Source organism: Delphinus delphis, chromosome 7 (assembly GCF_949987515.2).
Source record: "Delphinus delphis chromosome 7, mDelDel1.2, whole genome shotgun sequence".
NCBI classification, from domain to species: Eukaryota; Metazoa; Chordata; class Mammalia; order Artiodactyla; family Delphinidae; genus Delphinus; species Delphinus delphis.
In genome coordinates, this window is record NC_082689.1 from 16,305,829 (window position 1) to 16,332,218 (window position 26,390).

Below are 26,390 nucleotides of genomic sequence, written 5' to 3' on the forward strand. Positions count from 1 at the left end.
GCTTTGGCTGATATGCTTGCAAAAAAGTGGGTTGCCTCTTTCTTGGGTTAGTTGGTTGCTACACTGTTCTATTCTGACGACTTCTCTTCTGACACTTGGCCTGCCATTCTGCTGTAATAGGAAGGCTTATTGTCTCTTCCTGGGCTGGGGAGGATGTCAGTTTTTGATTGGGGTCTGTCTCACGTGTCAATTTTTGCTATTAGTCATTGCCATGACATGTGCATGACACACCCTTATATCCCAGCATCAGTAGCTCTGGGGACATCCCATTTAACTACCGCATTCCCAGTGACCTAGAGGCAACTCCAGAATAGTCCTCATCAAGATGGTAGCAATTCTGCAGAGCTCCTCAGGGCATAAACCAAAAAGGGTTAGAAAGCCAAAAGGTAACCCTGGAGAGCAGACAACTCCAGCACTACCTTCTGTTCAGGTCTAAGACCATTCTTAGAGAGGTTACTGACCTGGACAGGGAAGACATACATCTTCATCTTTTAAGCAAATCTATGACTATAGGGAGGAAACTTTGCCATTTTTTGTTACACCTACATCAAGCATTGCTCCAAGGCAGTAGTTCTGAAATTTTAGTATGCATCAGAATCAACTGCGTAGTTTGCTAAAATGCAGATTCTCCTGTAAAACCCTTATAAATTCAGATTCAGTAGGTTTTGAGTGAAGCCCAGGAATCTGAATTATCACAGTGTCCCTCTAGGAAATTGTAGTGCATATGGTCCTTTGACCAAATACTGAGAAACACTGACAACTCTAAGAGAAGAAGTGAGTCTAATACATTCAATGAACTTGAGAATCCTGAAAGACCACAGGTCAAGTCCCAGGAAACTCTTGGGTGTGAACTTATTAGAATGGGGTAACATCCATATCCAAGGCATTGATTAAAAAAATACAGATTACTACTTCCATCCAGACCTACCAGGAGTAGGACCCAAGAGTCTGCACTGGTAGAAACATTCCTAGTGATTCTTAGGCACGTTGAAGTTTGAAGACTGCAGAAGGAGAGGTCTTGTATTCAGCCTATTTCACACTCATTAGCCAAGAGTATACACTGAAAGCAGGCTGATTAGTACAGAACCATGGTATGGGAGCTTCTAGCAAAATTTGGTAGCAAGCAGCAATGGCTTAATTGACATTCAAATCTCATCTCTATTTCTAAAATTCAGTTCCACTGCCATGGCAAAGAATTACCTCTGCATAATGAAAGGGACCAAGGAGACAAACTTGAGTTTGAGATTTGGCTTTTCTTTTTTTCCTTCACTGTTTTGAGCAGAGTAAATAACGAACAACTCAACAGTTGTTCTTTCAATAACAGCCCAGAGCCATGAATGCACTTTCTTCTTCCACTTCGATATCTTAATGGAATGAATGTGATATTATTTATCAACTGTGAGCCTGATGGAATATATCATATAAATCATCTCAAATGTTATTTGCCACCTGCCTGCCTGTTCTGAAATGCATGCCGGCTTAATTAATCTAATTAGTCAATGCACAGATCAGGAGCACATTTATAGCTTCTCTGCCATCATAAATAAACTAGTTTTGTTTTCATAGGCTAAATAATTCATTTTAAGGATGGATACTAGGAAGAATCCGAGAGAGCTGACCTCAATTACAGTACACAGGGAATAATGATGACAGGGTTTTCTTTTTGTTCTGATGCCCTCCATTAACCTTCTATTAAAATACTCCTTTGTCGGGGATGCTGGGGGGAGGAGGTGGCATGTGGCAGAAATGTCATGCCCTCCCACCTGGAGAGGTATACCTGCCATTTGCTAAGAAAGAGCTTACCCATTTTAAACCTCATGATTGAAAGACACATGGGTTCTCAAGTACACGCATATGTGTTAGAGAGCTGAGGCGTACAGATGTTGTAAATTCTGGAGCCCAGGGCTGCTGGCTGAGGACAAATACAAAAGGAGAAAAGGGTCAGAGTAGCAGGTGAGAAATGAGGCTAAGTACAGTGAATGGGTTGAATGCTGTGAATCAGCAATTGTTCCTTTCACAGCCATAGCTCTCTGGTGCAGCCGCACTGGAGGTGCAGTCTCCAGCTCCAGTACCATACTCATCTGACGACCACGTGAATAGTCATGCAACATAGCGGCCCTGAAAGAGACGGTACACTGTAGTGTAATGGTTAAAACCTCAAGTCCACAGCTAAGAGATCTGGACTTGCATCCCATCTTCCACTATTTATATGCCATGTCCCCTTAGACAAGCTACCTAACCTCTCTGTGCCCTGTTGCTCCTTGGTATTATAATGTGGACACCTCACAGGATTGTTTTAAGAATTGAGATAATTTGAGTACTTAGCCCATGATCTGCTGCTAATATACTAGAGAGGCTCAAGGCAAGAATATGAATGAAGCCCTCCACCCCCGGCCCACTGCTTGTTGCCCCCTTTGCCCCCCCTCCCCCAACCAACCAGCAAACAGTTTCCCCTTGGCTGCCCCTCAGCCTCAGGAAAATGAACCCAGGGAAGAAGCCCATGCTGGACTAGGATGTGTGTTTAGCCCATCTGGGCAGATCATTTCTGGGTCCTGGTACCCAGAGGATGAGCAAGAAGGCATGAGTGTGGTGGTGCAGAGGTTGGGGGTTGGTGCAGGCTCTGATAGGGCATGTCCACTTGCCGCATAGACGTTTTAACCCATGGGGATGCCCAGGTCTAAGGGTAGTACCGTCAGCACACAGTATGTGGTATTCAATGGAAGTGCTCAATAGATGTCAGCAATTATTCTTCTTATTATCATTTTGCTGAATTTCAGAATTCAATAATTTGGAAGCCACCACTTGGCTATAATTCAATATGTATTGTGGGGGGGGGGGTTTGTAAAACATAGAAATCCAAAACCATTCCCTCAAGAAGTTTGTATTCGATTTGAAAAGACTAAGATGTTAATAACATATTCATATATAATACATAATATTTCCTGATTTATTCTACCAAGAGAGGGAAATTCACTGTTAATGTTTCTGCTTAACAACCTTTGAGATCTTATCGCTGGTTACAGAAAATATCCAACATTTTCAGTCTGTTATGCAGGACTCACCTCACTGGTTACCCCTACCCTATAAGCAAAGTGTTGAATACTGTCAGCAAGCCTCCTTTCCTCAAGGTCAGTCCCCTAGATTATCATGTCGATATTCCAACTGTTGCTCATGTGTGGTCCTGGCCTCTCTACTTCTAGACAAATCCCATACCTTTGATTTCCTGGATACGTCTTGCGCTCCACTCTGGATTACAGGGCCCCAAGGGCAGGAACATGACTCATACCTCTTTGCGTTCTCCAAGAGAACATACCATAGAGCCTGGCACAAAATGAGCTTTCAGTAAATACTCACTGACCGTGAAAAGCTGAAGGAGAAGATTCACAGAACAGGCGATGGTGAAATGGGAACTTGAAAGATGAGGTGATTTGGGGCGTTCAGGCAGAGAGCTTAGCACATCCAAGGCAGGGAAGTATGGAACAGTATGAGTGAAAAATGCACGAGACACGGAGCGTGATCATGCAAAAGGGATAGGCCCACCTGGAGGTCAGCCTACAGAGCACCTGGAGGTGTTTTTTTGGGAGTCAGTTCTCAGAGAACAACCCAGAGTACTGGGTTCATTGATAGACAAAAACATGAAAATTTGCTCCAGTGACTGTCTTTACACTCTGTGACCTTTACCTTGACACATAGGCCTTATCTAATAAGTAATGTCATGTTCTTCTGGGCTAATACTTCAGCTCCTAACTTGTGTTTAGTATTTTTAACTACTGCTCTCCCGCCATCCTCTTGGGTGGTATACCAACGTGAATTTATATTTTCACAGCCCTTCTGGATGGGACGTTGAGTCATAACAAGTGCTCCTTGGTAATAAGGGTGATGGGGGCAGGCCTCCAATACGGAAGGATTTTTCTCAAAACCAACCCCTACTGAACTGGCTCATTTTAGAAGCTTGGACCTGTTAGAAAAGAAAAGAAAATAGTTCTCTCAAAGCAATAGGACTGCAAATCACAAAGCGTGAACTTTAATGTGTGCAAGCTAAAGGGGACAACAACGACACGAAAACTTGCCCATCAACAACACCCAGAATGGTGTTGACCACGGCATATGAATCTCATTGGATTACAAATGCATGACATAAGTTTACAGAAGAGGGTGGGAGGTAAAGCTGTTGACTCAACTCTAGAAAACAGTGTTTTGACCAGAAACTCTGATGATAGCACTGGTTCCTCTCTGGTAAATTTGTTTCTTATGGTGATATGGGTTAACGATTCTAAAAATGCTTTACATGTGTACTGAGATTGAACACACATACATAAATGGATGATGGATGGTAAGAGCCAGGCTTTTCACTGTTGAGAGGGACGTTACAGTTGAGCAAGAAGGGAGGGTCAGAAGGAACCATGTGCTACTGGGTTAGGGTCTGGGGCATCAGCATGAACTCATGTTTAAATTAGTACATATGCAAATGAATGGATACAGGAAGGGTTAGAGCTATGAGTGCCTATGTGTCTTGGTATACACACATGTGTAGTTCTGTTAGCTGAAAAGGTCTGAGAGCAACAATATCCCAATAGCAATGAGCACATACAGCACCCAGATCTTGGTTTCAAAATTCTGTTCTTTAATAAATGGAACCATAGTTTCATGGAGAAATGGCTGATTCTAGGACTGTGGCAGGGAAAATATAAGATGAGCCTGGAGTACCTTGTAGTACCAGAAAGTAATGCAGTACTCAAAAAATTAAAGGATGGGGCCAAATCAAAGTCACATGAGAGCCAACTGAAAGAGCTCCCAATGGCCAAAGCCGGAATTTGAGCAAGAAGACAAATAACATAGCATGGGATTATAACCCAAAGTACAAAATAAATATACATGAGTCTAGAATGATATAAATAAATAATTGAATATATAAATAGCTGAGTGAGAGAAGATGAATCTTCCTTACAGAAGAATTCAAAATAATATGCATAGATATTCTTTACTCTAGGAGATAGAACTTAGTCACTTCCCCTTCTCCCCTCACTTTGAGCTGGATTTAGAGATGAGCTTCCAAAGAATAGATATGGAAATATGAGTACTGTCACAGCTCAGAGGAGATTAAGGAGGCAAGACCAATAAATGCAAAGGAATATCCTGGAGAGGAGCCTGGAACAGAAAAAGGACATTAGTGGAAAATCCGAATACATCTGGAGTTTAGTTAATAGTCATAAACCAGTGTTGTTTCATTTGACAAATGTACCATGGTCATGAATGATAAACTGGCTGAAAGATATATAGGAACTCTGTACTATCTTTGCAAGTTTTCTGCAAAGATATAATTTTCCAAAAATGAAAAGTTTATTTAAAAAAAGAGAGGACTATATAAGTAGTGTTATCTGGTGCTTCTCACCTATATTGTCACATTTCATCTATTTCCCAAGCAGATGGCGACCTACCTAAAGAATGATTTTAGAACGCTGAATTAAATTATAAGGCAGGTCTAAACGGTTTAACCGTTTCTTACGGTTAAATATAATTCTTGACCTTTGTAAGGTTAAATGACATTAAGTGGCTACTGAATTTTGTACTCAGAACACAGTGGCATCTTACCTCTTCATCTAGTTTTCAGGCAAGGCAGTTTCTAGAAATCTGATCTTGACAAAAAGACAACTCCATTGAATGTCTAGACTTCTCCCTCCTAAGTCCTGAAGTAGCTCTGCATCTGCAAGGTCCATGGGTCCCTGTGCCTATTGTCATACACAAAACGTGGGCAGTAAATTAGAACATTTCAAACAGTAATTAATCTGGGACTTGGATTTTTCGTTCCAATTGGCATCTTTCATTTGACTCCCAGTCAACACAATGACATATTTATATTTTGTGTTAAGCAAAGAGTAAACTCTGGGGTGGGGGCACAGGCGAGAAACAACTTTCCTCCATCCCAATACGCAGATCTACAACAGAGCTGTCTGCCAAACTAAGGTTGAGGCAGGGACAAACTGTTTAACTGGCACATTGGAGTCACAGGATGCATGTATCGTGCATCGCTTCGGAGACAACAGGAGTCCTCTGGTTACGTTCCAAGGATCCTGGCTGTATTTAAACATTTTCCTTGTACGGTAACAGTGATAATTTTGTATGCTATGTTTATTTTCAGTTTAGCCTGTTTCTTACTCTCAATTATTTATAAAGACCTTCATGGAATCCTGAAACAAGCCTTTCCCCTGCCCCCACTGTTGCTATTGTCTTTTCTATTTCATCCTCAGAATTTCTTCCGGTGATAATAATCACAGAGGGGCTCCTCTTGTTTCTTTGTTTGTGCAGCAATCCCAGTCGTGAGGCCAAGAGAGAAGGTTAAATTAAAAAACTGATTCATAGCAGTTGGCATCTGGCCACTTGCCCTGGTGGCCCGGAGCACGACATGGAGTCCCTGCATTCTTTGGAGGTACTTTGATGCAGCAGGAGTTAGGAAAGCAATGCTCCTCTTCTGGGTCCCTGTCAATATCTCTCATGGTGAGTCCCTCTGGCAGCTTCACCTCCTTCCTGATGATTCTAGCAAACAATTGAGATATCAAACCGGTGCAGATTTTTTCCTTGACTGCTTTGCTAGAATGATTGGTGCAACATCCTGACCTTGGGGTAAAATACATATTCTTTTATTCGTCTGATTCTTTACTCCTCATTCACTTCATCAAGATGCAGTTTTTGTATTTTACCCTTCACAGAGCAAAGCCACGGCGTCTCAAATGAGCTAGGGTCATGTTTCAGTCAGGGCTCCATGGTATCCTGTATTGCTTTGGGCAAGTGACTTAAACTTGGGAAACTTGGGGAATCTGTTTTCTCCTCTGTAAAATGGGCATTCTACCATGTATAAGGCTGCAGAGACTAAATAAATGATTTACTTTTAGCAACTAATACAATGCCAAGCCTTTGTGCCAGGTGCCGAGGACACAAAATTACCACCAGCCTCTTTCAAAGCTGGTAGAATAGAATGTGCAAGTGTCTCAGACAAAAGTCTTTCCCCATCCTTTATAGAATTAAAATACAATTTGAGAAGATGCAAAAGATGCAGAAGCCAATTAGGGTCTCTTGTTACTACCCTTGCAGGGGAGAAATAAAGCATGGTGATGTGAAAATAATTTATTTTGACCACGTAAGTAAAACAAAAAAATTGGATGGGTTTAAAAATGAGAAGCGAGAGTGATTATGCTCACAGTCGAACAATAAAAGGAAATCTTTAGTTTGTTAACATATTATTTTTCTTATTGTGTAATCTGAACATTCGGACTCAAGTACTGAGTAGTTGTGGAATCTTAGACAAAACCCTGGCTCCCTCTCTTGGCCACCATTTCCTCATTATGAAATGTCATGGCTGAAATAGGGCACCTCTTAGGTCTTCTCTAGTGTTAACACTCTAGAGTTTTAGTATTTCAATGCTCCTAATCAATGGAAGCTGTAAGAACAATAACAACATAACTCAACAACAAACATGGCACCTAAATACTTCCTTACATACTCACGTTTCCCCCTCTTCAGGTCAAATCCTGAATTACCACTATAAGGACGTGAACCTCAAAATCAAAAATTTAAGATAAAATGCAACCAAAGTTTTGGGATAAACAGCCTTACACTGGCTAAAATTACAAGCTGTAGCGGAAGTGAGATTTGGGAAAACACTTTGATTTTGTGTGCGTCGTAAGTTTAGGTAAAGTGTGCACATTTATCAAAGCCTTTGGAACTTTATTTTCCTCTTCTGTGTAATTAGTAATTAGAGTTCCTAAGATTGTTTTTGTGTCAAGTAACAATGACAGGAAGTAGGACCAAGTTGCCAAAGATCACTTCAGAAGGCAAGGGAGATTAAATGACTAGTCAAAATGTCAGAAAATTGAAATAAAAAATGAACAGTTCTCCTTCTATCTTTCCTTTTTTCCTTCCTCTCTCTTTCCCTCTCTTCCTTTATTCTCTCTCCTATTCTCCTTTGCACCTTCCCTCGCTTCCTCTTCTTTGCTGCACAGTATAAAATACTCTCACTTGGCTTATCTACCTGGCTATGAGGACCGACTTCAGTGCTTACTAGCTTTGTCAACTTAGGCAAGTCAATTCACCTCTCCCAGTCTATTTCATTCATTGGTAAAATGGTGTGATCGAGAAAGACATCTGCCATAAGGCTTCTGTATGAGTAAGATGAGATAAAATATGTAGAAGTATTTTATAAACCACAAAATGCTTGCGTGCACTGATACCATCCTACCTATGCCTGTGCAGAGGGTCGTTGCCCTGCACTTTGCCCTTCTTTCCATCATCCATACCTAGAAACCCCTTTTCCTTCCTTGCTCTATATACCCCATCATAAAACATACTCTCCTCTGGAAAACGATAGAAACCTGCCCTGTTTCCTATTCTGTGGTACTCATTTTGTTAAGTAATAAGCATAAATGTTTTAGAAACCATGTAAGAGTGGGGAATGAGGCGTTGATGCTACCATATAAAACCAACCTGATGGTTTCCTGGGGGAAGAGGAAAGGTGATGATTTTCAATTCTGTGGGGTAACTTGCATCTCTGGTATCAATGGTTCAAATCATCTTTACAGGAGCAGTCTATACAGGATTGTTATTCTGTTAACCTGCATATTGTTTTATTGATAGTTAGTGGACTAAATTACTCATAACTGACAGACCAATCATTTAGTCCACCACATTCTTGGGCGGAGGAGGGATAGGTGTTGGTGTTTATCTCTGCCCCTTATAGACTACAGTTGACAGAGAATTTTTGCGTCTTTCACCACCCTATTGCTGGGAGTTTTGCTCACGCTAAAAGACACCAGTTTAGCCCTTAATGATCCAAGGTAATGCTTCTTAAACCTTAATGTGTGTATATATGAATTACCTGGGATTCTTATCAAAATGAAGATTCTGATTCAGCAGGTTTGGGGTGGAGACCAAAATTCTGCATTTCTCACAAGTTCTTAAGTTGTGCCCATGATTCTGGTCTGCAGGTCACACCTTGAGCAGCAGGGTATAAGGGAGGTGAGGAACAGGGATGAGGTAGCCCTAGAACGTCTGTTTCTGGTTCAGTTGATAGCTGAGCAATTAATTGAGGGCTGTGAGAGGATTTATGATATTTCCAAATATCAGGCCCAGGCAAGTATAGACTGAACTGGTGCCCCTCGGATCCCCAGTGGGAGTGCACAATGTACCTGCCTGTGAAGATGCGTGATCACCGTGTCCTACTGCCACGTTTCTAGTTACATGCCCAAAGACACCAAGGAACAAATCAAAGGTTGTTGTGTCTTCTTAAGATCACCATTGTTCAGTTCTTCTTGCCAACCACTCAGAAGGGGGTGAAAGATACTGATCTTGCCCTCTAGCTCCAGATTCAACCAAACAGTCCTTGATCACAAAGGGGAAAATTATTTCTAGCTCCCACAGGGTCATAGTTACGCTCCACTTTTGTTACCTCAAGTAAAAGCTCTTTGTGGAAGGAAGTATCCACTGAGGAGAGACAAAGCACCGAGCTGGGTGATTTATGGAGACTAATTAAGTCTCCCTGCCCTCCTTCCTTCTGACTACTCCCCCACTCCCCAAAGTGACACCTCCACCCCACCAAATGGGCCAAGAGTGTACATGTGAGTGTGAGGGGTGGAGGTGTGACTCGATGGTTTATTTTTCTTTGTGCTTGTTATTTGGGAAGTGGGGAGAGGAAGGGAGGAAGGGCAGTGATGGAACCTATGAGGCAGAATAAACGTCTGAGGGTTCTTGCTGAAGTTTATGGCAGCTTCTCTGGCCAGTGAAACACAGAGTCAGGGGCTGTATTTCATATTCTCAATCTTTATTTGAAGGAACATGACAGATAAGGCTTTTTTCCCTCCTGTTAACCAAGAAATGAGGTTTCTTGTTCTCTCTTTATGTAATTTCTATTCTTTGTCAACCCTCTATGTAAAGCATAGGTTTTGAAATAAACAAAAGTGTGAACCTTTCGCTTACTAGCATGAGATCTTGGGTAAGATACCCAACTTTTCTAAGCCTGGTTTCCTCATTTCTAATATAATACAGGGGTAAAAATATATCCTGTTGGGTCCTCACTTGAATTACATTAAATGAGGTAATGTATGTAAATGGCTAGTACATTGCACACCGTAGATACTTGATTGATTTTACTATCATTATTTTAAGTAATTTTATTTTTTAAATCAGAATGAATGTCTAAGGGCTAAGGGTTCTTCAGACCACATGAGAACTTGCTTGCCTTGTTCTTTGTATGTATGGGAGGCTCTGATGGCTGACCTTGTTTATTTATGGGATGATGGGGTTCAGTACAAGTATGTCTGTGCTGTTCCCATAATCCTCTATTGTGTGTTCAGAATTAACCCAGAGTGTGACTCTTGCTTACTTTCAGACAGTATTTGTGTTTTGATTCTGTCTTAGTTGGACTTTACCTGGATTTTTACCAATTATACTAATGATAATGATGATGACAATGATAATAATAATTATAGCAATTATAGTAACAACTAAGACTTATATGATGCTCACTGCATTCCTGGCGCTTTTCTAATCCCTGTACATGTATTAATCCTTATGACAGCTTTGTGTGGTATGTACTATTATCATCCTCATTCTGCAGATGAGGAAACTGGGTCACAGGTGTTATCAAAGGCACTTGGACTAGTCATGGGCTTTTTTTTTTTTTTTTTTGCGGTACACGGGCCTCTCACTGTTGTGGCCTCTCCCATTGCGGAGCACAGGCTCCGGACGCGCAGGCTCAGCGGCCATGGCTCACGGGCCCAGCCGCTCCGCGGCATGTGGGATCTTCCCGGACCAGGGCACGAACCCGTGTCCCCTGCATCGGCAGGCGGACTCTCAACCACTGCGCCACCAGGGAAGCCCTAGTCATGGGCTTTTTGATTACCCTTAGATCTACTTTGTTATTAATAAGCACAAACTTTACTTTTGCTTTAATATATTACATAATGACTCTCTTTCCTTCTGGGACAGACTCACAACTTCCTCATCTGCTCTGTTTATGTATTCTTGTGACAGAAGAAAATATTCTTTGTTTTTCAAATTTGAAAATATAAAACCCAGGAGTAAGTCCTGCCAGCACTCAGTCCTAAATATTTCCAGAATCCAAGCACTTCTGATGAATTCCAGTGAATCTGCTTAATCATTAAATACACTATCATCTGCCTGAAGGTTTGCAGTAGCTCCCCACTTTCATGCTTGCCTCCCTCAATCCATCCTCCACATAGCAGCCTGAATGAGCCTAGTGTACACCGGATGTTAACATTCCCCTGCTAAAATCCCTTCAATGCCTACACGTTACCTTTAAAATACAAATTCCAAAGCATGTCCAAAAAGCCCCTGCCTGCCTCTCCACCTCATTTTTGTTGTCCCTCTCTGTGTCAGGTTCTCCAGTGAAATGGAACCAATAGGATGTGTGTACATATAGAAAGAGATTTGGTATATGGAAGTGGCTCATACAATTATGGAGGCTGACAAGCCTAAAATATGGAGGGAGGAGCATCAGGCTGGAGACCCAGGAAAACTGATGCTCCAGTTCGAGTCCAAAGGCTATCTGCTGTAGACCCAAAAAGAGCCGATATTGCAGATAAAAGCAGTCTGCTGGAGAATTCGCTCTTGCTCAGAGGATGCCAGGCTTTTGTTCTATTCAGGTGTTCAATTGATTAGATGCAGCCCACCCACATTGTGGAGGGCAATGGGCTTTACTCACAGTCCATAGGTTTAAATCTTGATCTCACCCCAGAGCACCCTCACAGAAACACCCAGAATAATGTTTGACCAAGTATCTGGGCAGCCTGTGACCCAGTGAAGTTGATGCATAAATTACCCATCACACTTTCCATATTCATTAAATTCAACAAAGACTCTCTGTCTCCCGGACTCTGTCCTGCTCTTTCTCCTCCTTGGGTTGTATTCTACTCTCTCTAGAATATACATTTTCCTCAGAAGAGACTCTCCCTTGTTCACTGATTTAATTCAGGGCCTAGAAGCATGATTGCCACCTGGAAATGCCCAGAAAATGAATATCTAAAAAGTAGATGATTAAAGTGATTAATTAATCTGTTCAAAGAAGATAGTTTGCCTGGATCTGAAAACCTAAATGCTCACTTATGTTGTAAATTCAATGAAATCCAGTCTTTATCAAAATATCTCCCTCCTGAATCATCACAGCAATGTCCAAGTCTGCTGCCCTAAATCTGAATCCTTCAACTCAGCCCTGTTTGGATAACTTTGTGTTCCAATGATCTTTGCTAAGTGTACGCGCTACCTGAAGTCTTCTCTTCCACTCCTGTCACATAACTGTATCAGTTTAATTTGCTAGGGGTTCCCATGAGCTGCCATCTTTACAGATCCCAAGACCCTGACCTTGAAGGAATGATTCAGAGGATGTCAGAGGTGGAAGAAATCCTCAAGGTCACCAGATCCCACTCTTCATATTACAGATGAAAAAATGGAGGCCCACAGAGGGGAAGTACCTTGTGCAAAGCCAGATAACCAGTTAATGAAAGAGCTCAGTTCAGAAGTTGTCTCTTTAGGGCTCTACTTAACAGAACAAATGACAGTGGAAGAAATTTTTTACCCACCAGTGACAGGTATGAGCAAAGCAATGTTTTAAGGGTTTGGGAAAGGGGAATGTATGTATGAGTATATATGTATATATGGGGATAGGGCATCACTGGGAAGATAAAAAGTAATAACAATTTCTTCCTTTCTAAATCATTCATAAGTAAATGATAAAGAGATGAAGATTTTAAAAATTTTCTTTATTATTGATAATGCTGATTAGAAAATATTATTTCATATGTGTAGCCATAAGGCTTGCTTCAACTGTGGACCTCAAGAAAGAGTTCACTCAAGGGAGAGTTTTAGCCTGCAACGCAGAAATAAATATCCAAAATCACCTGTTACTACTGGTCCAGGGCAGGCATGGGAAAAAGCGAGTGAATGTCCAGCACATATGGCCTGTGGATAAATGAACGCCACTCAGCCCCCACACGTGGACTGATGTTTGCCAGATCCATGCTATCCACCAATCCAATGAGTTGCTTTTCCTACGTTGTAAGGAAAAGGGGGCTTAGGAAGCTGGCAGGAGTGACTCTTACAAGTAGCCAAGTCTTTCTGGGAGGAGGGAGGAAGGCAGGAGGACTGGAATAAAGTCTGTATGCCATCGCTGAGCTGGGGAGAGTAGACCTTTTAGACAGGATGCGTTGATGGGAAGGACTTTCTCATTTATTTCAAGAAGTGATTCTAGGACATCACTCAATTCTGAGGACATTAGAAAACAACTTTCCTGCAGACAAAACTGAAAGCTTACTTTTCTAAAAACTCTAGAACTTTCAGGATGCTTCATGACAAAGCAAACATATTTTATAATGAATGAAGTTTTAATGAAAATAGTACAAAGGTATTAGAATAGTTTACCCAACAAGCTCTATAGTCAGATGATGATAATTATATTTTGTCAGGAATAAAAACTAAGAAAATATGTCTACCCAGTACTCTTTACAAAAGTTTATCTCAAATAAAATTAATGAAATATAGACATTTGCTTAAGATATTTTTTTCTCCACATGGAGCATCTAAAAGGTTTTAAATATGACCTGGGTGAGCAATAGTATAAAAAAGATCTAATTGCCTTTGAAAAATTCTTAATAGGGAGGTAAGTAATTATTTTTAAAATGTAGTTCTTATTTTAAACATTTCAACCTTTAAGACAGAAAATATGCACGTGCATCACAGAATTTTTATTAAATGTGCTCTGACTTACCCTAGGTGAATCAATTTGGGAGTATTCTCTGAACTCTATTCCTTTCTAAGATCAAGAAAAATCCTTCGTGATCTTCTTTGGAATGTGGGGATTGTTTTCGGTCTTCATTATCTAAAATGAAGGCTTTTAATCTAGACCCTCTACTCTCCTTCCCTTCCCCTGCACCTCCACAGTCCCACAAAATATTTGTGATTGGGTATTGTTCCTGTGCTTTTAAAAACAGGAAGTTTCACAAAGCAATTTTACAACTACCAGTATGAATGATTTTTAAAACACATTTCTAGGAAGGATCTGGGAGACTGAAGTAGAGACTAGACTGACCAGAATTCTTTAACTTACTTCAATCATATATAAGTGTTAACATCTGGGCTTTGCAAAGTCAAATCTAGCTCATAGGATATATAAAAATAGATACAACAGAAAAGATTACTATCCTTGGTGGCGGGAGAATCTGCCATGGTTTCCATATTCCTCATTCATTGTGATCTGATGCAGTCGTTTTCAAGTTCTTGGTCACCAGCCGTTACTTCTGTGGGAAATCAATTTAGTGAATCTCAACTAGAATTTTAAAAATAAATCAAAAACAGTAGAAAAGAAAAGGTGACAGGGTGCCTTGCACATGGTAACGATAAATATTGTTTCAGGAAAATTTTGTTTGATTTATGGGTTGCAGTGTGAAATGTATTTCGTATTGTAAGATCTTTGTGCCTCCCCCCCCCACCAAATAAGGATCAAAGATCACTGACCTCTTCACTACCAAATATGACTTTCATGTTTATTATTTTTCTGTTTGGCTGTGGTGGGGAGTTTTAACACTATTGACCACATCCTCAAACCTTTGTTTGAAAGTCAATCTTACCTTGACTTCTGTAATGTTTCTTCCGTATCTTCCCACTCTCCTGGTCACTCCTTAGTAGCTTTCTCTTACCTGTTCTGATTAATATTCCTTCAGCATAAAGTACAGATTCCTTAGCTGAGCTGAATCCCCTTTGTAGCTATCTCCTGTCTGTTCCTCTAGCCTCAGCCCTCACTGCCTTTCCACAGGCTCTCTGTCCTGTAGCCAGACCAAATTACTTATAATTCCCACATTGTCGGGCTAGTCCATTCTCCCTCCCTTTGTCTAAACTGTTCCCTCTTTCCTAACCCACCACCAAGTTCCCTTCTAGAGAAATACTGCTCAAGATCTTTTGGTTATCATTAATATTGCAATATGTTACATTTATATGATACGTATATACACACCATCTATACTCATATGGTGGAAATAAAAGTTGAGAGAAAGACTTACCCTTTCTACCTTAGATGCATTCATGCTTCCTTCCCTTCCCTTCCCTTCTTGTTAGAAATGGCAGTCCTGAACCAAAAAAATTTGTTTTATTACCTACTAATGGGTTTCAATCCAGAGTAGGTCAATGAATTAATGGTAAAACTCCATGGAGTGAACTGAAAGCCCCTTTTTAAACCAAGTCTTCCTCCTTTGTGTGTCTTTCTGGGCACTTCCACCACGTTAATATTCCCTTTGCTTCAGAATCAACCACTGTGAAGTCTTGCAACTTCTTACTCACCGGCTGTGTAACCTGGACAAGTTCATTTATGCAACAAATGTTTATCAGTGTTAACTCTGTCAGAAACACTGGGCTGGGTGCTAGAGATATGAACACCAGATGAAGTAGAAACACTCCGTCTCTAGTTTCACAGAGCCTAGAATCTCATCAGTCCTCTGGAATGCAGACCTTCTTGCTAACGTGAACCTTGTTAGTTTTAGTCCATTATTACAACCCATTGAGATCTTTGTGCAACTTAATTCTACCATGATTTCCAGATGAAAAAAATCAAGTCATATTTAAAAACTGAATGTTCCCAGAGATATGGATTCTTTGAGTCTCCCTAGTTATCTGCAATTGATGAGAATGTTCTCAAGTCTTGGTGGGAGTCAAGGGTAAAAGTTATTGCCCAGATAAAGTCAAAGTTACTAAGTATCTCTGATTAAGATTACTCCATACACACACTCCATACACCCCAAATAAATATAATCTCTTTATTGGGAGATAGGACCATATCTTGTATTTTTGTGTATTGTCCACAACTTGAAGATTATAGGTCCTCAATAAATATTTTACTGACTAATTGGTGAATAGAGTTAATAAAATATGTTCCACATTAAAAAAAAATGCATCTGGAAACAGAAAAAAGCAACTGTCAGGCATCTAGAATACCTGGGAAGTTTCTGTGAACATCATTTAACTCCCAGTTTCAATCTGGAGCATGGATGACAGTGTCAGTAGTTAATAGTTCTTATTTTACCATATTCATCTGTGTTTAGCATATCAATAAATAATATACTTGAAACTAGCAAAACCCACTATTGTCTCTTGAGATTGCCTTTATCAGCATTCAATACCAATCCTGTTTTAAGATAATTACATGAGATAGTCACAGCTAATTAACATTGTTCCTTAAATAAATATTAAGTGGAAAGGATTTATCAGCGACTTTAAAGTCACATTGTTTTCTCAGCTGGGTGATTCCTGGACAGATTCACTGGTTGTCCTGAGTCACAAGATCACCTTCTCTTCCCCTGAGCTGCCTTCAGTTTGCATTGACTTGATGTCTCTTACTATATTGATCGTAAAGCTTTTTGCCACCCAGTGGAACATAGTGACAGAATAAAACACCCAGCTGGCATTGTTCCTCCCACAGGTCCTCCCTGTTGCCGTGGTTACCCAGCTATGTTGGGGAAAGATAAGAGAAGGATGAGGGGTGGCCTCAGTGAGGTCTGCTTCTTCAGGGTCTGGGCCTGCGGCTCACAAAGCAGAAGGTTATAAAGGATCCAGAGGGCTGAGTGAGCCTTGCAGCACCGTTCCTCCCAATATCCCAGCTGGACTTAGACAAAGGGATTGTTCTCAGGGAAGTCAACTGGCAAATTTTGCACTGTGCGGGGTTGGCGTTGTAATTTAAGCTTCCTGTCCCTGGAAGTTAATAGTTTCCCCCTCCTCACAACCTACCCTGACAGAGTTCCAGGAGAGGGCAGCTAAATGATGGCACGGCGCAATCCAAGGGAGAGTGAGCATGTGTTCCCCAAGAGGTGCACCAAGAAAATGCGTGCTTTTGAGCTCTTGTACGAATACTGGAAACGACAGACATTTCTTCATTTATTCACCAGATAAAGTTTCTCAAAAAGCTGCCAGAAAATTCTCAAACACACACACACACACACACACACACACACACACACACACACACACACACACACATGAAAGGTATGGTATCCACCCCTTTGTGAAGGAGCTGACAATTCTAGTTTTATCCACATACATTGTTTCAAATGAGGCAATATGTTGTTTTTCACTCAGGAAAAATGTGGTTGGGGGATAGGAGATGTCCAGTTAGTCTCTCTCTCTCTCTCTCTCTTTAACTTAAATATGTAGATAGAGCCAACCTAAGATACTTAACTTTGATTGCAAAATAAGGGAGAAAAGGGAAAAGCTAGTTATGTATAGTAGAAGATACATGCTTTGCACACACAGTGCATTACCAAGTCCAGAGCAGGCACCGAATTAATTCTTGTTGAATGAAAACAAAAATGAATCAGATGGACCTTAATGTAAATCTGATGCTGGTCTGACATACTGCATGACTTGCTCAAGTTACTTACCATCTCTGCCCCTCACTGTTCTCATCTTCAGACCGAGGAGGGCATCCATCACAGAGAAGATGCGGTGAAGATTAAATACAATGAGATGATGTATGTAAGGTGCCAGGTCCTTACACAAGACCTGGCGTGGTCTTGTAAACCGTTGTTATTATTTTGTTATCCTGTTCTTGGCTTTGCTATAAACGCTTCTCTGTGAGCTTCATGAAGCCAAGGCCCTGCCTGCTTTAATGAACATGTACTCAGAGGTGCTCAGAGGCACAGAGAAGTGGCGAACTGATGCTCTTCCAGAGAGCACTTCCCCTTGTCCTGCCAACTTTTACCCCCAAGAGGACAAGCTTTGCCTCTGCTTCTGATTGATGGCCATACACTACCTCATGGGCTTAGTTCCTCAGTGATTTACTAAGTTGGCATGTAGTTAGGAGATGTACCCATAACAAAGTGGTGCTTTACATCGGGAGAGCTGCAGCTCAGGGATTCTCTGCTCTGGGCCCAGGTGCTAGAAGCTTCTTTGCTGCTGCCTCTGATGTGCACAGTTGAGTTTGAAGCTTGCGGCTCTATCCCAGGTCCCACGCATTTTCGCTTAACTGTGCAACCCTGCCACTTGTTGTTTGGCAAACATTTGTGTGCCAGGCATCATGCAAGGTCAGGGACATAGAGATGAGCAAAGCAGCCTCTGCCCTAGAGGAACTTAGAATCTGTTGGAAGGAAGACAAGTAAACTTATGCCATTCACACAAGGTTTCTGATTCTGGGGACAGAAAACAAGCACACAGGTCAGCTTGATTCTAGAAGCTTTGGACTCAGGCAGACTGTGATTGACTATTGCTGTCTACTTACTAGCTAGATGGCAGCTTAGTTTGCTTGTAGGTCGTTTAATCTACGGATGCTTCTGTCATCTACCTTCTGGCTACTCTAAGAGGGGGTCACTGGGTCAGCAGCCTCTGCACACTTGGGAGCTTTCTGGAAATGCAGACTCTCAGGGCCTCCCACTGATTTGGAACCTACCTTTTAACAAGACCTTCAGCTGATTCGTAAGCACGTTAGTGTTTGTTATACCTTGATCTCTCTCAAGGTTTTGGGTAAAATAAGTGAGGTGACAGAGGCACAGGAGTTAGCATAACAGGTGGTCAAAGAGTATTAGTTCCCTTCTTTTTCTGTAGGATTCATTTCAAATGAGTGACATCTTAAGTGCTATTAGAGTCATACCACTGCCTACAAGGCACTAGTAAGAGAAATGGCTGTAAGTAAGTAATGCCTTAGAGCTACTGCTTCCGGGGCCATCTGTAATGATGCTGAAAGAAAGGAAAATAGTTTTAGGTTGGACTCCAACTGGAAAGTCAGTCCTCACACCAAAGAGAATAAACTCCTCAGCTCTGCTCATGGACACCAGAGAGAAGGCCAACACCAACAGACAGAAAGTAAAGTATGTAGACAAATAAAAACATTATCACTGGGGAAATTGGTCCACCACAGAAGTGAACAGAGGTGGAGACAGACATGGTCAGCTGAACACAAATATCATAAAGAGAATAACAATCCTAAGAAGGGTTACCAGCAAAGAACCCATGGGTTAGAAAATCCCATTTGTTCCCCAAACAGCCAACAAACATAAGAAGATATACTCAAGTCCAGTAGATATTAGGAACAAATCAGCTAGAGTAAAATGAGGTGTCACTTTATCTTCTGACTAGTAAGAATTAGAAAGATTGTAACACCTACTTCTGGAGTGGATGAGGGGAAAAGGGGACTCACGTATTTTGTTAGTGTGAAAAATTAGAGCCTGTGGAAAGCTCTCTCTCTTGCTCTCTCTGTATATACATGCAAACATACATAATTGCACATATACTCCAACATTGTTCCTTATGGCAAAATTTGAATACATTTGGAACTTTCCACATCATGAACTCTTATGCAGCCATTAAAAAGAATAAGTGGAAGCTACGCTAATTAATTTGGAAAGGTATCTGTCAAGTGTTGTGTAGAAAAGTGAATGTAGCAAAGTATGAATAACATAATCCCATTTTTAGAAGACAAATAACAACAACAAAGACAATCCTAAACTGGAGTCTTCATTCCTCACCTTCACATCAACTCTCAACCCTCTTCACTCTGAGCTGCATCCTGAGAGGCTGACCTTTATGACCATTGGGTTCTCTGAAACTGATGACTTCCTAGCAGGCTCAGCCAATCAGTAGCGCTGGCAGGAGAGGGAGGTCAGGACTGGCTGAGTCTCTGAATATCACAGCTTCTCTCAAGATAGGCCCTTCTTTAGGACTTTCCTTTAATTTATGGCAATTAATTTCTCCCTTCCTTTAGTCTTAAGGATGTTAACAGCCCTGGGTTATAGTTCCAATCCTTTGAGTTTTTGATACTCTATCTGCACCTTTTAAAATATCCTATTATTCGGTTCTCTTTGAATGATCTTAATTGAAAGTTGCCATCTGTTTTCTGCTGAGACCTTGGCTAATACAGCCTCTACCTGCATATTTATATATGTGTATTCATATTTGTATAACTACAAAAACATGGAGAAATATAAAAGGATCTATACGATGTGGTTCCAATAAGTACATGAGTTGGGTGGAACAGAATGATGTGGTGGGAATGATGGTAGGTAGAATGAAGGAGAGGGGACTGAGACAAAAGAAAAAGAACAAAAATCTGCACTAAATTCACCAAAAACATGAAAAATTGTACATGAGATCACGTTTAACATTTTATTCATATATATGTATTCAAATCTAATGTTAAAAATCCAGTGGGCAATATGGTAAAAAAGACTAAACAATACAGATCTCCTGGCTCACAGGGTAATGGGGGAAACAGAGTGAGAAGCTGGACATCTGGTTCTTAATGCAAACTGAAATACTCCCAATAAGAGGCAGGGTGTCCCAGAGGTTCTTAAGCAAATTGATGGGTTTATAAAGAATAAACATTTTTCTCTTAGTGACTGAGGATGTTCAAAGGGGATAAAGAGCCACAAATCTCAAAAAAATCTCTCCTTGGAACCTTCGTTAGCTGTAGGAAATTGAGGAGAAACAAAATCATGGTTGAGAAAATGGCCCATTCTTACGTTGGAAGAGGTTTGTGTTTGTAGGACAGACCAAAGAAACGCACACATAAAATTGGTCAAACAGTACTGCATTCTATTCAGTGATAAAAGGAAGACATGATGAGATGGGACACCCAGGATTAGAGAGAATGGTTGACTTGGCATAAGGCCACTTTTATTAGCCAAGAATGACATGCCATATTGAACAGAGGTGTCAGAGCTGTGAGAAGTGTATAAAGCAGAAGTCCAGAGCAGGAGAGCAGCCAAACTAGCGAAGGCAGTGGCTCGTGCTCCAAAAGAATGTTGTGCACTTAGTTTCTGTCCCTGGAATCAGACTCGGTGAGAATCAGAATTCCCTCCCTAATAAGGCAAATTAATCCCATCACGATGACCAAGAAAGAGGCTAGCACATTATGACATCATTTTGTAAAAGCCATTACAGGTTTTCTAAGGTCTCTATTGATCAGAGGGTCAACTTTGAATCTGAGTTAATCAGAGAACTAAAGGAGAGGATGGCATTCTAGAAGGACACTCACGCATTCCAGAGGGGAGAGATCCAATCGTGGAGTGTCCAGTGAACATGCTAGATGCTCCAGGGGAATGAACACGCACAGACTGGAGAAAGTGAGGAGACCCCTTGTCCATACCTGTAGTCTCCTTTTATTTTATATTTTAAATTTTTATTGGAGTAGTTGATTTACAATGCTGTGTTAGTTTCTGCTGTACAGCACAGTGAATCAGTTATACATATACATGTCATACCCATAGTCTACCTTTAACAGAAGAGTTACCTTATTACTTTATGCTTGACCAGCAACCTTACTGTCGATTGATTTGGTGTTAGGTCCTAGCCAGAGAAACAGATCAGCAAACAACCAGTCACAAATAGCATGACACAATATCTCTTTCTTCCCCCGGAGAGTATTATTTCTAAACAAATTAGTCCTTGGATGTTGAATGTATTGCAAATGGAAGGCATTTCTAACACATCAGCAAGCATTTATCGATCACCTCAAACTGTAGAACGGTGAAGCTAGGAGAGATCATGAAGACGATTTGCCACAAACCCTTTATCTCATACGTGAAGTAGCTGAAGGGCTAAAGAGAATAAGATACTTGCCCAAGATCACTCAGTAAGTTTTACACGCAACATACTCTCAAAGCAGACCCACTAAGAAGTAGAAAGGAATCTGTCCAAGATCAAGAAAGATGACTTATAATAGCACAGTTACAAGTTTACAGCATTTATTACAGAAATCTGTACAAACACCTTCAAACACAACACACACACACACACACAAGTACACACACACACACACACACACTCAGCATACATCATCCTAATAACCCATGGAGGCATATCCATCCTGAATTTGTAACCAGGGAAATGGCCTTGTTTCTCAAACTAAAGAGACAGTAGGGACATGGGCCAGCACATGATTCAACCAGGAAGGCATGTTTCCCCAAGCGCGCTCTTCATTTTCTAAAATCTTAATTCCCTGCTTCACGTGTCAGTTCCTGGTGCCAACTGATGTCACAAATGGAGAGCCCCATCCCAGAGACTCCTGATGCCAGAAGTCCAGCCAAGAGCAACTTTACTGTTCCTGTCTTGCTTGCAAACAATTGTGTCATAAGCTTGGACTGACTACTGAAAGAGATCAATTGGAGTGACAGCCTTTCAATTCTGCAGAAACTACAAAACTGACTCAAACAAAAAAATGGACAGAAGTTCCTAGAGTCAGAAAACATGGATCCATTCATGCTCTGACATCCCCTCTTAGCTTGACCCTGGTGGAGAGATGCAGGACCCTTAGTGACAGTGCAACATTGACATGACAAGATGAGTGTTTGGAGAGGTCCTGACGCTCAGCCACGGACACCACAAGCTAGAAGCTGGTCTTTGCTGGTGTAACAGTATTTCAGCTAAAACCAGTTAATTCAGTTAAAGCTAATATAAATTCTCTTGTTTAGGTGAGAGTAGTTGGGATTGCTAATTACGCTTTTGGCAAACCCTCTAGAGGACATCTACCCTACACGGGCTATTATGAATGGGTCTGATCAAATATTAGGTAAGAACTGGTCTTCACCCATTAGCAACTGGGTGGGTACTCTAACCAAACTGACCATGATCATTCAGATGAGATCCCAGACAGCAAATCATATTAATAAATTTCTCATGAAAAAGTCTCATCCCTTAGAAGCATTTTCTTATCTGGGATTCCCCATTCATTCTATCTATTCTGTCTTCATTTCTTGGCTTGTTTTTATCTAGTTTCATCTCATGATAGAGCACCGAGTGTTCAAACTGGAAGCTACATACATTTAGGGAACAAGCAAATGACATAACCTCTCTGTACCTTAGATTCCTTCTCCTTAAAAGGAGGAAAATAGTAGTGCCTATCTGATAGGATTTTGGTCAGGAATAAATTAACTAATATATGGTGAATAATACCTGGTCCATAGTAAGCACTATATAAGCATTTGCTATTATTAATATTTAGATGGGATTTAAAAAGCCTTGACTATTCCATGCCCCCACTTTCCAGTGCCTTTAAGGATTTTAAATTCTTAAGTCCTTGAAGGATTTCTGCTGGTTCTATGGTCACTCATTGATTTAACTATGGTTTCTAAATTCTCTTCCTCTCTCTTACACACACACACATACATACACAGTCATGAGCTTTCATTGTGCACTATAACATGTATTAATTATTCTCACATTTCACAGTTATGTTAGTTCCAGAGGCTTCACAATGGAGGTCTCAATTGAGATCACCTATATGCCAGGTATTGTGGAAGTTGCTAGGGATACAAAGAAAAATAAGATATATCCCTGTGTTCAAGGAACGGATGGTCTAACTAGCAAGTTGATATGCTGATGAATAATTGCCAATATGGTGATGAGTGTTACAACAGAGCACAGAGATGCCGTAGGGCCCTCGAAGAGGCCACAACTCAAAGGGAGAGAGGTGTGAAGGGAACGAGTCCTGGAGTGTGAACAGCAGTTTAGTAGCAAACTGGGGAGGAAAAGCTGGGTTTTGTAGGTGGAGGGATTGGTGTATATGAAGAAGAGAGATGTAAAAGGTCATAGCCTATGTAGAGTGCTGTAAATCAGTAAATTACAGATGATATAATAAATTGTACCTGTGGGAAGGATCAAAAGATAAGAAATGGCAAGAAATGTGGCAGGAGATGAGGCTGAAAAGGGGCCCAGCAGCCACGTCAGCAGAGGCCTTGGGTGCCACTGATGGCTCTTGGTCGTGATCCACATGTGTCAATGATCAAGGTCCAAGGAAGGATGTCAGAGAGCAGCACGTGCAGCTAGATCTGCATCTGAGAAAAGTCACACTGGCTGCAGAGTGGAAGGCGGTTTGGGGAATGGGTGAGTGGGGTGGGTGGAGGGAAGACAATTGCAGGAGCTGCTTAGGGTTCTGTAAGCAGCGACTTTACTGCTTCTCTCCTTTTCCCCTACCCTCTCTGTGGACTCACAAACAAAAGGCACATAGACAGATGTTCAGCTCACTTGACCCAGCAGATGAGCATGTGACCAAACTAGCCAGAACGCTCCTTCTTCCTCTTTTTAAATGGCCTCCCCAGCAGCAGGCAGGACGGGAATTCAACCCTTCACAGATCAGCTGAATCCAATCAAGGGATGAAGCAGTTTAAGTGGGTGATTAGGTGGGAATCCCTGGTCTCAATTCTAGTGAAAACAGGTGAAGGAGTTTACAGAGGAATTAGGTAAGCATTTAGCTCTCCTTAGGAGACTCCATTTAGCCAAATGGATCCCATCTGTGGGACATGCGCCCAGCATCCCTGGATCTCTGACTGAGAAAAGGTGCCTGTCAGGAAAGCAAGGACTCTCAAGTTCAAAGTTTCTAGTTCCTAAGCTCATTGTGGACTTAAAACTCTCCTTAACGAGAAACACCAGCCAGTGAGAAGATAACTCCAATTTGCTGGGAACTGGAAAACTGTTTTCTTATCAGGTAAGTGTTTTCCAACATTGGAAGATTTCAGAATTACCTACAGAGGATGAGGTAAACAAAATCCACACTTTTGATGTTTCTGTGTTGAACTTAAGACAATCTCTATATGTCTGCTAATGAAACTGTAATATTTGTCAAGTGTTTTTAATGTTTAAGAGATTCTGGCGTATTCAACCTTGTAATTAGCCATGTGATTTTAGTTTAAATGTGTAATTAAGTGGTTGACTTTGGACTAATGCTTTAAAGATGAAAGTTCCAAGAGAAGTTGGCTAAGTTTGTAAGCAGTATTGAAAGATTTAAGAGAACTTTAGGGTCACAATATTTAAAACTTTAATTTATTAGATGTATAAGAATTGCTTAGGTACTTGGGAAAGTTTTGCTTGTTAGTCGAGCATTTGAAGTACTTAAAAAGAAAATCGTATATATCACATTCATAAATGCGGTTTAGACCATTTAAGGGAACTTAATTGCCAAAATTGTAAAGTACCCCTTAAAAATTTATTAGATTTATAGATAGAATAAGATTTGTAGTCTGAACTTAAAAGCTTAAAGAAAAAAAATACTTCATTGCTTCAATATATTGAATATCTTAGAAGCCGAGTCGTGGCAATCAGTCCTTCATGAGCACAGAGGTTGCCCTCAAGGACCCAGAAAACTCCTACTGCCTTCTTCTTGGGATTTGTTTGAATTGAGGCAGGGTGAGAGCCTCCGTTTCCCAACAGGCTTGAGCTGAGAAGCTGGTGGCCCTGGGCCGTGGTGTGAAGCAGGCTTACTGCTTTGAGAGAATGAAGGGGACGTAGAGAGTGTGTTCTTGGTATTTTGATCCCAGGTTCCAGTCAGCCCTAGGGCCACTAGGGCTGCTCCCACTTTTATCATGTTCTGCTCCCACCTTTATCATGAGCAGTTTAGGTGAACCAAAGCACTCTCCTTATTAGCTTTAGCTGGTTGGTTTGGGTCTTCCAACTAAAGAGTCCTAATACTGTTGAGGAATGAAGGGAGAGACCTATGTTAATACCCTTGTGGGTAGAATTAAGCTATATAATTTGGGGAAGAAACCCATAAAGACACATATTTAATATTTGGGTCCTCATATAGCTTCTTCCTGAGGAAAGTTTTTCTCCCATCCTCTTGCCTTTTGACAACTCTGCATGTTTGACCCCTCTCTGCTCTCTCCAGGGATTCCTCTCACCAAAGCCAAGGACCTGGTGGCACCAGGATGAGCCTTTCTTCTTCTTTTTGGTTCTGGGATATGAGGGAGCCACAAGTCACTGGATTTTTTCTCAGCTTATTATGTGACTAGTCTCCAGATTTAAAACGAAAATACTCTTGAAGAGTTATCAGTCTCTGATGAAGACATTAAACCTGTTTAAGCCCAACAGAGTACAGAGTTCAGGTGGTGCTTGCATCCTAACTTCAACAGGTGGGGGACTATGGTGCCATTAATTGAAATTAGAAACTCAAAGGGCAGATTTAAGGATAAAAAGGGTTCTGTTTGGTACAAAGAGAGTTTGAGGTGCTGAGTGATACCCCGTAGGTAATGTGGTACATGGTTCTAAATTTCAGGAAGCCAACTGGTGTTGGAGTAGCATGTTTTAGAATGATTGCCATTAAGTTGGTTTCTTATGTTTTGACTCCAAGTTGCTAGTTGTAAGGCATTTTGTTAAGTGCTGGGTAGGGCACTGTATCTATTCTAGGAATGAGTTTGGATCAAAAAATAGAAAACCATCATAGAGCTGATCAGATAGATAGTGATTTCTTTCTTTTTTTAAAAAAATATATAATTTATATTTTATTGAGATATAATTGACATCTAACACTATTAGTTTTAGGTGTACAGCATAATGATGGGACATATATATCTCAAAATGATTACCACAATAAATTAACATCCATCACCACATATAGTGGCAATTTTTTTCCTTTTAATGAA